Source organism: Phragmites australis, chromosome 8 (assembly GCF_958298935.1).
Source record: "Phragmites australis chromosome 8, lpPhrAust1.1, whole genome shotgun sequence".
NCBI lineage: Eukaryota > Viridiplantae > Streptophyta > Magnoliopsida > Poales > Poaceae > Phragmites > Phragmites australis.
The window spans coordinates 25649932-25663740 of NC_084928.1; positions in this window are offsets into that span (position 1 = coordinate 25649932).

The window sequence follows — 13809 nt, forward strand, 5'->3', positions numbered from 1 at the left end:
TCTCACACAAAATCAAATCCACAATATCAAAATGCTGTTGAGTGATAATGGAGAGGAGTAGCCACTACTGCAAACTGGTGATCGACTCTGCGTATCCAATGTGGTAGCAAACTGCATCTCATGGCCATGTGAATCTCCTTCGCCTCAGGTGTAAGCATATCTGGTAAGCGAGGTGAACCTGAGACGAAGGGCTACCTGAAGAGAGTGGCCTAATCTCGTCTTCTGTAGGAAAGGCTCCTCCAATGAGACCACGACAAGGGGGGTCAGCGTTCAGATGAACGACCTTGTGCAAGCACCTCTCACTTGCCTGAACCCCAAAGGCCTGTAGCATGTTGCTCCTGTACAACTTCATTTGCTCTCCCCCAAACATGAACTGAATGAAGTTGCGCTCCGGCTCAATCCATACTGTAGCATAGAAGACTCTCATCCACTCCTCAACATATCGGTCTACATCTGTAAGCAGAGTTGAGAGTCCTAGGAAGACGTCAAAGAGAGGTCTCAAATCAACTCCTCCTACAGCCAATTGCATGCAGTGCCAGTTGAATGTCTTACGCTTGCTCAAACTGACATTCCACCTCAAGTAAGATGCATGAAAACTCTCCTACATAATGGTCCAAAACTTGGGATTTACCCCCTCATCTCTGTACGAGGTAAACCACTCCTCGATTGGTATGAACCTTAGCTTCTTGATTCTTGGTGACTTGAACGACATCAAGTCACGCAAGCGAATCTCACCCTGTGCTGGAGGATGCTACTCTAACTACTGCTCTAGCTGCTGCTGGGGTTGCTCCCCCTCCTTCTCTATCTCTGTCTCCTAACAAGCCCTCTTCCGGCTACCTGACTGGCCGGAAGGCGTCAAGCCTGACCTCGTGGCAGAACGAGTATGGGAGGACCAACGAGGTGTGGATCAGTCATCCCTGATCTAAAAACTGTGCTGTGCATCTGCTGTTGTGACTCCACGATCCCATTCTTTTTGCGCTTTGGACTTATTTTCTTTGGCTCTGCAACTGCCTTGCCCTTGTTGTGGCATCCATGACCCATCTAGAGGATGAAAACAACAAAGAGATATGAGAGAATGCTTCTGGTTTAAGAAATTTGAACGAATTATACCTAAATTTGAATCCTAATCAAGAATTTGTGGAGAATTTTGATGAACATGCTATGGATTCAGGTTTGCGACACTAGAAAATGATAAATTATCAAAGGATTTGACTTCAATTTGAACAAATTGATCAAAAGTCACATGAAACTGAGACAAATTTGCAAGATTTTGACTTAAATTTGAAGAAATCGAGCAATTTTATGCACAATTTAGATCAACATGCCCTAATAGATGATCATCATATAGGATTAGGCTCTAATTGCAACACATGATCAAAGGATTTCTCAAATTTGGTCAGATTTTGCATGAATTTGAATGAAATTTGAGCAAATTTGATGACATGGATCTAGGGCATAGCAATTCGAAGATTTCACCGAAGATGAATGCTCACCACGAAGAGATGAAGGCAAGTTGATCGACGGTGGGCTCGGAGGTGGCCGGCGGTGAGGAAAATGATGGCGGCAATGGCTAGGGCACGACAGTGGCGGCCGCGGACCGAAGAGGGCGGTGCACTGGTCGATGGTGAGCCTATTGTGGTGCCGGCGGGTGGCGACTGGCAACAGTGAGTTAGCAAGTCGATAGAAGGAGCTCAGGTGGCGGTGGAAGACGAGACGAGGCGAGACGGCCGAACCCGAAAGGATATATGATAGGTGGGACCCGTGTCAAATGTGAACCTCGGAAGGTCCGGCGATAAATAATCTAAATGCCAGAAATAGCGCCAGACCAATTTTTGTAGAGAGCTTGCAAACTAAGCCAAAACTTGACTTTCACATGCCGGAATATCCATTGAATGAAGCAGTGAACGCCAGATATTTTCTGAGCAAAATTTGACTTCTAAACGCTGGAAGGTCTAGTGTTGACAAAAATTGTACTCGCCAGACTATATTTGAACATCTCTAATTTTGTTGCCTCTGACTGAGCGCCGGATAGTCTGGTGATGTCCTGGAGCAAAAGCCGACTATTTGCAGGGGGACTTCATACAACATAGACCACTGAGTGTCGGATGATCTGCTGAGGAGATAGCAGAGAGCGTCGGATCATCCAGTGATAAGAAAAAGATTTTGCTTAACTAAAATCTTTAGCTGAGTCCAAACTTCAAATAACCACACAACAAAAAACATGTTTGAACCAGTTTGAGTGAAGCCTTACCCTCTCAAACACTCATTTTCATATATTTTCCAAACAGCTATCTTATAGTAATTTTAAAATAGACAATAAAAAACAAAGAAAGAGCAAGAAAACTCCAAGAAAATGTTTGAGCCATATTGCCTATGAATTCAAACATTAAAGCTTTAAATTTACTAGGACGAGACCCAATAGGCATTGAGCACTTACATGTATTTAATCATACTTATAGAGGTGTATTTTCACATTGAGAGCGAACAATAATCTCAAAGAGTGATATCCTCCTTTGTGATCTTTGTACCGCCAATGCACATGCAATGCAAAATGAGTGCATAAAATTAAACATGAGTGCACATTACATGACATATGAATACATAGCATAAAATAAGTCTATCTTGTCATATTACTTCCCTTCTCAAGCTTCTTCATGGTGAACCCAATAGCATGCTTTGAGTGAAACAAAGAGGCCACCAACTCATGTAAGACCCATGTTCGCCACTATATTGAGAAGGTTAGACAAGCACCTATCATGAATACATCTATATGACAAGGCAACATATGACGTTCGAAGTATCTATGACATTCAACTCACTTCGCAATCTACAAAATGTGGCATCATCTAGAGGTTTTGTGAAGATATCCACCAAGTGATCTTCTGACCTTACACCAATAAGAGAAATATCATTTTTAGCCACATGATCTCTAAGGAAGTGATGTCGAATATCAATGTGGTTTGTGCAAGAGTGTTGAACGGGATTGTTTGCAAGTTTTACGGTACTCTCATTGTCACAAAGGAGTGGAACCTTATCTATACGAACACCAAAGTCTAACAAGGTTTGGTTCATATAAAGGATTTGAACCCAACATGCTCCGGCGGCTATATATTTGGTTTCCATGGTGGACAAGGCTATGAAATTTTTCTTCTTGGAACACCATGAAACTAAGGATCGTCCTAGCAAGTGGCACCCACCCGAAGTACTCTTGTGATCCACACAGCATCCGACGAAGTCCGAATCTGAGTAACCCAAGAGTAAGAAACTAGCACATTTGGGGTACCACAAGCCTATGCTAGGTGTATGCTTTAGGTATCTAAGGATCCTCTTAATTGCACTAAGATGCGACTCCTTAAGATTAGCTTGGGAACGAGTGCACATGCATACACTAAATATAATATCAGGCCTAGATGAGGAGGGTAAAGTGACCCAATAATAGAACGATAAAGCTTTTGGTCAACCGGTTTACCCATTTCATCCATATCGATATGTCTATTAGTAGGCATTGGGGTCTAGATTGACTTACTATCATCCATAGAACTTCTTAAGAATGTCCTTTGTGTACTTCTCTTGATGGATGAACATCCATTCCTTTAATTGCTTGATTTGAAATCCAAGGAAGTAGTTGAGCTCTCTAATCATTGACATCTCGAACTCCCTAGATATCATGTAACCAAATTCCTTACAAAACTCTTTATTAGTTGAACCAAAGATAATGTCATCAACATAAATTTGACACAAGAATAGTTTATTATTGATGATATTTATGAACAATGTAGTGCCCACCCTCCCGATCTTGAATCCTTGGTTGATGAGAAAGTCACGTAGACGTTCATACCAAGCTCTTGGGGCTTGCTTGAATTCACAAAGCGCCTTATGCAACCTATAAACATGATTAGGATATCTAAGATCTTCAAAACTGGGTGGTTGTTCAACATAAATGAGTTCATTAATGAAACCATTTAAGAATGCACTCTTCACATCCATTTGATAATACTTAATGTTATGATGTGAAGCAAATGTAGAAGGATACAGATAGCTTCAAGCCTTGCCACAGAAGTAAATGTTCCGCCAAAATTCAAACCTTCAACTTGTGCGGAACCTTGTGCGATGAGTCTTGCCTTGTTGTGTACCACCACACCATATTCATCATGCTTGTTGCGGAAGACCCACTTGGTTCTAATCACATTCTTGTCTTGAGGCCTCTCTTCAAGAATCCAAACTTCATTGCAAGTGAAGTTGTTAAGTTCTTCTTATATTGCCATCATCCAATCCAGATCCTTAAGAGCCTTATCTACATGTGTGGGTTCTAAACAAGAGACAAATGAGTAATGTTCACAAAATGAAGTATATTGACAAGAGCGTATTCTTACTCCCCTAGATGGACTCTCTATGATCAAGTCAATGGAGTGATCCTTGGAAATATATGTTTGCTTCACTTGTGGTTCTTTAGGTGTATCTTGAGATGGTCCAACATCTTGACCTTGAGCTTGAGCTTCCTCTTGAGCGATGTGTACATCATGTGATGGAAGTGATTGATCATCTTTCTCGTCATGTTGATCAACTTGGGGCGCTATGGAGGTGTGTAAAGTAGAAGTAGAAGGTACATCTTCATCCTCCTCCTTTGGCTTGATCTCCCTAATTGCCATCTTCTTCATTGCATCTCTCAAAGATTCATCACCTACATCATCACAAGAAACACCTTCTCCATTGGAGCCATTAGATTCATCAAACTCCACATCGCATGCTTTCTCAATAAAACCGGTGGCATTATTGAATACCTAATATGCTTTGGAGTTATATGCATAACCAACAAGAAAACCAATATCACAACGACGCTATAACTTTCCTAGGCATTCTTTTTTCTTGAAGATGAAGCACTTGCACCTTAACATCCGAAAGTAGGAGATATTGGGTTTCCTCCCAATGAGAAGCTCGTATAATGTCTTCTTCAATAGTTGGTAGAGATACACTCGATTGGATGCATGACATGCCATGTTGATTGCTTCTCCCCAAAATTTCTCTGGTGTACCATACTCATCGAACATAGCTCTTGCAAGTGTGATCAATGTCTTGTTCTTCCTCTTCACCATGCTATTTTGTTGAAGGGTGTAGGTTGATGAGAATTCATACTTGATGTCTCTATCATCACAAAATTCTTCAACTTGACTGTTCTTGAATTATGTCCTGTTGTCACTCCGATCTTCACAATTGTGGCATCAAATTCATTTTGAGCTCTCTTTACGAACTTCTTGAAGATCCCAACGGTCTTGCTCTTGTTATGTAAAAAGAAAGTCCAAGTGTATCTTGTATAATCATCAATAATGACAATGAAATAGAGATTACCACCAAGACTTTTGTAGGTTGTTGGTCCAAAGAGGTCCATGTGTAGTAGCTCCAAGGGTCTTGATGTAGATATCATGGACTTGTAAGGATAAGAGATTACAGCTTGCTTCCCCACTTGGCAAATACTACACGACTTGTCTTTCTCGAATACCACTTCCTTCAAACCCATCACCATTCCATTTTTTAATACCTTCTTGAGTTGACTCTTTCCAATGTGTGCAAGTTAAAGATGCCAAAGCCAACCCATAGATGTCTTGGTGAAAAGACATATTGTCAAGCTAGCTTCATTAGAGGAAAAATCCACAAGATAGATATGTCCATGTCTAAAGCCTTTTAAGGATTAGATCATTATGCTTCTTACTAGGTATGACAACATCAACCTCACTAAATAAACATGTGAAGCCTAAGTCACACAATTGAGCTACGAAAAGCAAATTAAAACTAAGAGACTCAACTAAAAGAATATTAGAGATAGAAAGATCATTGGAGATTGACACCTTACCAAAACCTACCCATTTGCCTTAGAGTTATCACCAAAGGTGAATTTATCACGATCGCCCACTTCATCTTCTAGTAAGGTGAACATCTTTACATTGCCGGTTATATGTTGTATACATCCACTATCAAGCACCCATGCTTACCACCAGCTTTATAGTTCACCTACACATAACATATCAAGCTTGTGGTTTAGGTACCCAAACAAGTTTGGTACCTTTTACATGAGTTACAAGAGCTTTGGACACCTAAAGTTGCCTAGGAAGTTTGCCGTTAGCTTGAGTTCCAATGAATTTAGCCATAACTATGCCATTTTTAAGCTTATGTAATAAGAAAAGATTATCATTGAAAGTAGACTTCTATTTAGAAGGCAATGTAGGAAGGGGTTTAGTAGAAATTGGACACTCCTTTATGTGGTGACCGGTGACTTCACAATGTTGGCAATATGAACCAACTTCCTTGATGAAACAATTCTTGATCTCAGGTAACTTGATGATCTTTTCCATGGTTTAGGAAAGCATCCAAGACCTCTCTTGTTGTAGTACAATACATTCTTCATTAGAATTTTCTTGTGCTTGTACTCGCCCTTAGTCAACCGGGCTACACATGAATTGAGATTTACAATCTCATCTTTGAGATCTTGCTCCCTTGCATGATTAGCCTTAAAAAGATATATTATCACATAAAGAGGATTATGGTATGTCAAAACGGTCATCACAAGAAGTAGATACATTGACCTTAACCATATCAATAGTAGGCAATTCATTTAAACTAGGATAATGGCATCATAAGCTTGCTTAAGTTCTTGATATTTGTATTTCAAGTCTATATGCTCAAGTTTTAGTTTCTTGTTACTAGCTTCAAGAGACTTGCTAGATTCAACAACTTCATCATGTTCTTAAGCACATCATTGTATTTAGCAAATAACTCATCATGACCAGAACTAAGTTTAGCATTAGCGTTTTCAACAGATTTGATTTTAGCTTTTTGCTTCTTGATGATAGTAGCATAGTCATTCATGAGCTTAGGTAGACCATTAGTAGAAAGTCCATCATCATAAATATTATCATCCTCCTCACTACTCACCTTATTGTTACCTTCTTCCATGAGATACATAGGTGGTGGAGGTAGTGGTAGATCATCATTGGTGATGACGAGGCCCGTAAAGTTGTTGTCTTCATAATCACATGAATCATCACTTGCTCTCTCGCCGGAGACCCATTCACCAACAATGTAGGCCTTGCGGCCTCCACCCTTCTTGTTGAAGAGTTTTTTCTTCTTCTTATCTTGATCCTTATTCTTGTGCTTGTTCTCATCATCACTTGCATCAATCTTCTTGCTCTTGTTCTTGTTTCTCTTGTTGAGATTAGGGCAATCATCTGATATGTGGCTATAGTCACCACAATTGTAGCTCTTATTCTCTCTGTCACCAGACTTACCAAATCTCTTTGAGCGAAATTTGTTCTTCTTGGGATCATAGTTGTAGCCTTTCTTGCCAAATGGATATCATCCTTGTGATTCTTCTCATGAGAAGGGTAAGCTCGGTATCAGAGTCATCACCATAATCATCATCATATTCATCACTCTCACTTGATGATGGAGGTTTTTTCTTCTTCTTGTCAACCATCTTGGCCTTGAGAGCAAGATTATTCTCGGATGAAGATTAATCACCTTGATCTCCAAACAAGAATATATCATGAGCACAAATCTTCCCAACGGTATCGGTGACAATCATGTCATTGATGTCCCTTTGATGAAGAAGAGATATGGCAATATTGTATTATGACTTGGGAAGCACCATCAAGATCCTACAAATGATGTCTCCTTCATACAATTGAGTATGCTCAAGTGAATTAATTTCCTCAACAAGCATGTTCATGCGAGAATACATATCATTGCATAACTCATTGGGAAACATCTTAAATTGATTAAGAGCATTCATAAGCACATGATACCATTCCTCCCGAATTTTCTTATAACCCTCATGAATTTCATAAAGAGCGATCCAAATATCATGAGCTAATTCCTTGCTTCTTACTCTAGAGAAAACCTATCCACTAATATCTCTAATATAGCATTTTTAACCTTAGCATTCCATCTAACTTGTTTTTAGTAAAAGGTTGATCAAACCTAATGGAAGCGGCTAGCCAAACTTCAGGGAAAATAGCCTCAAGATAGCTCGCCATGCGAACTTTGCAATAGGTGAAGTTCTTTCCCTCGAATGTTAGCATACTACTTTCACTCCCAGGGGCTATTTCTCTAGGATGTTAAGACTATCAAGAGCATGAGACTCTGAAACCAATTGAAAAGATCAAATGACCCAAGAGGGGGGTGAATTGGGCACTAATTAAAAATACTTCTACCAAAAACTAAAATAATTAGCAACCTTATCCTAGATGAAATTTAATGCAACTACGCGAACAAGCTAGAGAAAGACAACAAAACAAGCAAGCAAAAACACTAAGCAAATTGCGGAATTAAAGCTTGCTAGAATGTAAATGCTCAAAGTAAATGCTGGAAAGTAGAAAGATGGACAAGAGGACACCAATTTTTTTCTGAGGTATCGAGGAATTGGCACTCCCCTAGTCTTGGTTGGAACATCCACCAAGGATATCACTCCCCCTTGAGTCATCAAGACTCAAGTGCTCCCTCATAATTGCCACTTCTCCATCTCCGAATTGGTAGGCATCAAACCAAGTACATCGCACTTCCCAGGGCTCCCACAAGAACTCCAAGAGCTCACCAAGACAACTCCAAGCACCTAAGACCGGCTAGGTATTGCGAACCACTAAGAGTAATATGCCAATAACTTCACTTGACCAAGATAAAGCCTAAACTTAAGCTAGATACACATTTGCAACTCTCAATGCACTAATGATGTCCTTAATCTTCAAATTAGGGAATTTGCAAATCAATTAAATACTCTCTCTTGCTTCTTTATGACACACACAGTGTATAGGCTCCTCTGGATTGCAAAAGATCAAAGTGAGACCGAATGAGGAGGTATTTATAGGCTAGAAGTCCAAATCTAGCCGTTGACAAACTACCCCATTTTTCTCTGAACGCCGGAAGATCCGACGTGCACTAACTTACACACATTGGAACATCCGACGTGTATCTTTTTCAAATATTCCCAACTACCAGCTGTCAATTAGTCGTTAAGCCTATTAAACACTCTAGCGAAGCCTCCGGGCACATGTCAGGTCATCCGACGTGTAGAACCACGAAATCCAGACTTTGAAATTCTTCTCTGCAAGAAATACTCTAGCGTATACTCCGGTGCACACGCTGGATGGTCTCGCATGCATAAACTTCAAACACCTTGCTGAAAGCCTTTTTGCAAAAAAATGCTCCGACGTAGCCTTCTTTACACGCTGGAACATTCGGCGTGGCCTTCAAGTTTTTTGTGCAATGTCACCACATAAAAATACTTTGGTGTTAATGAGTCCAAAAGCCAGACCATCTAGTGTGCATAAGATCTTTTTGCCTTGATCCAATAAATACTCTGGCGTGTTCATCTCTAGTATCGTCGGACCATCCAGTGTACTGAATTTTTTTTTGAACTCACCCAATTCAAGAAATCTTGAGCTCTAACTTCTCGACATCTTAACTGTGGGCTTCTTTGAGCTACTTAATGCTACAAGTTCACAAGTATGCATCCAACCTTGCCTAGACTCAACTTGGTCAAGCTACAACTCTTAGCCCCCTTTATAGTACGGTCAGAAGACTAAGAAAAGAGATCTAAACTACTCTAAGTGTCCTTCATATTCTTGTAACACTTAGAACTAGAAGATCCTTAATCTTGATGCATATGTCCTTTGATCGTCTATTATATCACCTTAGGGACTAAGAAACCCACTCATCATTGTGAACTAAATTCTTAATACCCTTTAAAACACACGTGTTAGTCATACTGATATGGTTGTCATTAATTACCAAAACACCTACCACTTACCTAGGGGCCTAGATGCTACAACTTTAGTTGTCTTCAAATATTGTCTTTAATAATGTTTGAATTTGCAGAGAGTTCAATGCAATATAACAAATCACGAAGACTCATTGAGTGAACAAAGTAATGAAATGGTAAATATCATTGTTACTACAATTATTTCCTTTCTACAATGCATACTTGTACATCATAACTTATGTTATTCCACTTGAACGGAACAGATATGAGGCTCAACAGATCATAAGTGAGGATGATGATCTATTTTTATCTAACCAAATGGTTATCAAGTTGTTAAAAGTTTTTTAAGGGCATACTACTCTTAGTTCATTAATATGACCTTATTTTGGGTCGAGTGTTTATTGATTTACTTGACTTTATGTTAGAACAGTGTCGTGATGATGCTAATTACAAGGAATTATCACATCAAGAAGCAGAATCATCATCACCATGCTCTGCTAATGATTATGAACAAAAAGAGGTGCATCTTTTTAGCTGAATCATTGTAGAAGATATAGTAGTTATGCAGTGTTAAATCCATGTGGCTATATCATTACTATGAAACACAAACATTTACAACAAAAGTGGTATGGAATGATGATTTGCATAGACCAATATGTATATGTTGGCAGTATAAAGGCATACTTGTTCGCAAACATGCAATCGAATTAACATCCATGACTTTGTCAAGACTTGAATCTCGAGGGATGAACCTAAAATAATCTAGATAGAATGTAAGGAATTTAAATAAGCCAAAGTACTCGCTCTATTTTTCACACTACTACAGAAATAGTCATCATTGTCGGCTCAAAAATACCATCAGTGGTGGTTTTTGAACCGGCACTGATTACTCAGCACTGATAGTGATGGAATATCAGTGCCAGCTTATTAACTGGCACTTTTAATGAGTATCAGTGCTGACTCATGAAAACAAAACCCGGCACTGATACAGACACTAGCAGTGCCGGTTCATAACAAGTAACTGGCACTGATACTCAACTATCAGTGCCAGTTTTTGGTACAATCCAACACTGATAGTCTCTGTATTAGTGTCGGTTTTTTGTCATGAGCTGGCACTAATGGTCCATCCCCCCTGTATAGAATCTAGCCATTGTCGACAACAGCACAAATAATATCACATACAACAAGATAACATGTGTTCAAGTTTTACTTGCACATATAATTATCTCAGCACATATAATATCACACACATACACAATTCATTCATATCTCATCTCATTCATGCATACGTACCATGTTATTTTACATGTCATTGACTAGAGATCATAACTAGTACAAGTTTGCAACACAAGTTCATAATTAACAGAAGTATGCAACAAAAGGGTAAGAAGCTATATCATTCAATTGTTCTTGTTGACCGAAGACCCTGAACTGCGCTTTTTGCCTTGAGAAGAATCATGTAACAAACTCCACAGGCTAATTAAAAGGACGGCTTGTGAACAGCACCATTTGGGAACATATTACCACCCGGACTCTAGAATGACTTGGTCATTGATGAACTCATAGAGTTGTTCTTGAATTGCATTGATTCTTTACGGCATGAAGATACCTATTTACAGCTTGAGGTCCTGCAATTACCAGAATTAAAGAAATCAATCTATTTCAACACAAGTAGGAACTGAAAATTAACCATCAATATGTATACCACTTACCTCAGCTTTGGTAATAGTACTATAATTATTTTTGTGCCATCCATACAAGAAGTCACATACATAGTAGCCACATAAATTGTTACCATAGGACTGAAGGCTACAAGGAAAGTCTGTTACGATTTTCCATTCCTTCCAGAATGGAAAGTGGCGTCCTTTCCTCTTGACGTACCGCACGTACACCCTATACGTGTGTGATTATTGACCACAACTAGACTTAGATTCAATCAATTCAAAGTTTACTAAAGCGTTAATAAAATGATTCATTTACCTTTGTAGCAAGTGTATGACAGGTTGGTATTCGGCTACTGGATTTCTTTTTCTGTCGAGGACAACAATACTACTACAGCTAGTCTGGATGACAAAGAGGGCCTAGTGAAATCTGCATATATGTCACCATAGGTAATTAGTCCTAAGTCCTAACGTCGTGATGCTAGAAAAGAGTAGTACAAACATGGAGGGAAACACGTACCAAACTTGTAAGGTAAAAGTATGTATTTCTTTAGTTGGTATGTTTGAATAAATTCAAGTGCATAATCCTCGGTTGCCTGTGATAGGGTGGCGACCATCGTCTGGTTTATTTTCATTGGTTGAGGAATCCTACTACAGTGATGCCCTTTTAACCGCATGTATGTATTTCCATTCGATATACACAAGCAGTTAAGACATTCAATATAATGGTACAAGAATTTATATTATGAATTATACATGTAAGACACTTACAAAGTCCACGAACTTATGAGTTGAACGTCGAGGGCATCTTGGTGGTAGAGTTGATTCATTTCGTCGAAATGAATCCAGACTTCGTCGCCCCGTGGAGGAAATCACAATGTTTGTATGGAATGCGAACATCTCTTTACCAGCCTTCAACTGTTCCAAGTATCAGGCATGGAATCTCTGCATTTGGGTTGTTAGCTTCGACAGGAACTCGACTAGTGGTTCACAAAGCTTAAATTGCCATTTAGTTTGTGCCTTTTCAACCTTGGAGCCATAAAGTGCTTCTTTTGTCATTCTGGCATCAATTAGAAAATTTCATTCTAATTCTTCTTGTTGTTCTAGCGCTCTTTGTTTTTTTTTACCTTCTTCATCGATGCCTTCCTCAATTGTTTCTTACCCATGATGCGCCCGTAGTTAGATTTTAGTGGTGGGCCCACAAGTCTTGTCAAAGTGTGAAGAAACTTGGCGACCGTTGCTGGATCGATAGCACTATTCTCTGGCTCAGTACGTTTGAAGTGTGCAGTGACATTGGCGCTCACTTTCCTTCTGGTTTCCTCATCAGTTAAATCATAAGGCATAGGAGATGCCGGCTTGTTAGCTGCTGCTCGCTGCTGTGATGAAGTCGATTTCTGAGATAACATCAACTTCTGATCTTGTGCAGGTGCTACCATCTTCTGCAGCGAGATAGGTGGTGGCGGCGAAGGGGTTGGAGATCTTCTTGGTGGTTGTGGAAGGGGGCAGAGGTGGAGATCTTCTGGGTGGTTGTGGAGGAGGTGGAGATCCTCTAAGTGCGTCTGACAACTCCGAACTAGACCTAGACTCGTCTGTGTCTTCGCCAAACAATATGTCGCACTTTCATCACAGGAAGTAATGGCCTACGTTTTTTGAGAGCCTCATTTCCCCCACCTCTCCAGGGTAATCCAGATTGCTTTTACAGTACTCATGTATAACACTGTCCACATGTACCCTGGTGTATCCATGTGGTATCAGACGAGAGTTGAAGAGGGTCCCTTCCACCCATTGCTCAGCCAAACCCCTAGCCACCATGGTGGGAACACCCAAGACTGGTACAACAAGCTTGCATGGTGTGCTTTCTATGATGTCATCCACGGGGTGACGGATTAAGTCTTCTCTTGGAAGCCCCATGGACGCACAGCTGCTCTAGAGATCATCAGGGCTCGGCGCCAAAGCATTATCTATGATGGCTAACAGCTTTTGCCTTGCTTGCTACCTAGCTTGCTACATAGCTGCCTCTATTTTGGTGTCTGTCATCCATCTCTCATCTACAAGTTCTTATTTTAGCATGGCCATCTTTTCTAAAATATTTTCTTTTCTTCGTTTCTTGTAAGTGTCGGCATTTTCTTCATATCCGACCATCCAAGGTCTCAAACCCATGCTGCATGTGCGACTGGTGTGTTCCTTGTTTCCCAGTGCCAATGTTAGCTCATCGTTCACCTTCTCTGCCTGGAAAGAACTCTAGGAACACTAGACGTGGGCATCTCTAATCTTCTGCATGACTTCTAGTTCTCGTTCGCTTTTGAAGCATATGCTTTCATCAGTCGCAAGTCACCCCTCTCCCATATAGGTAGTTCTTCACTCGTGGAATCCACTCAGCCGTCACAGGTGTGATACCAC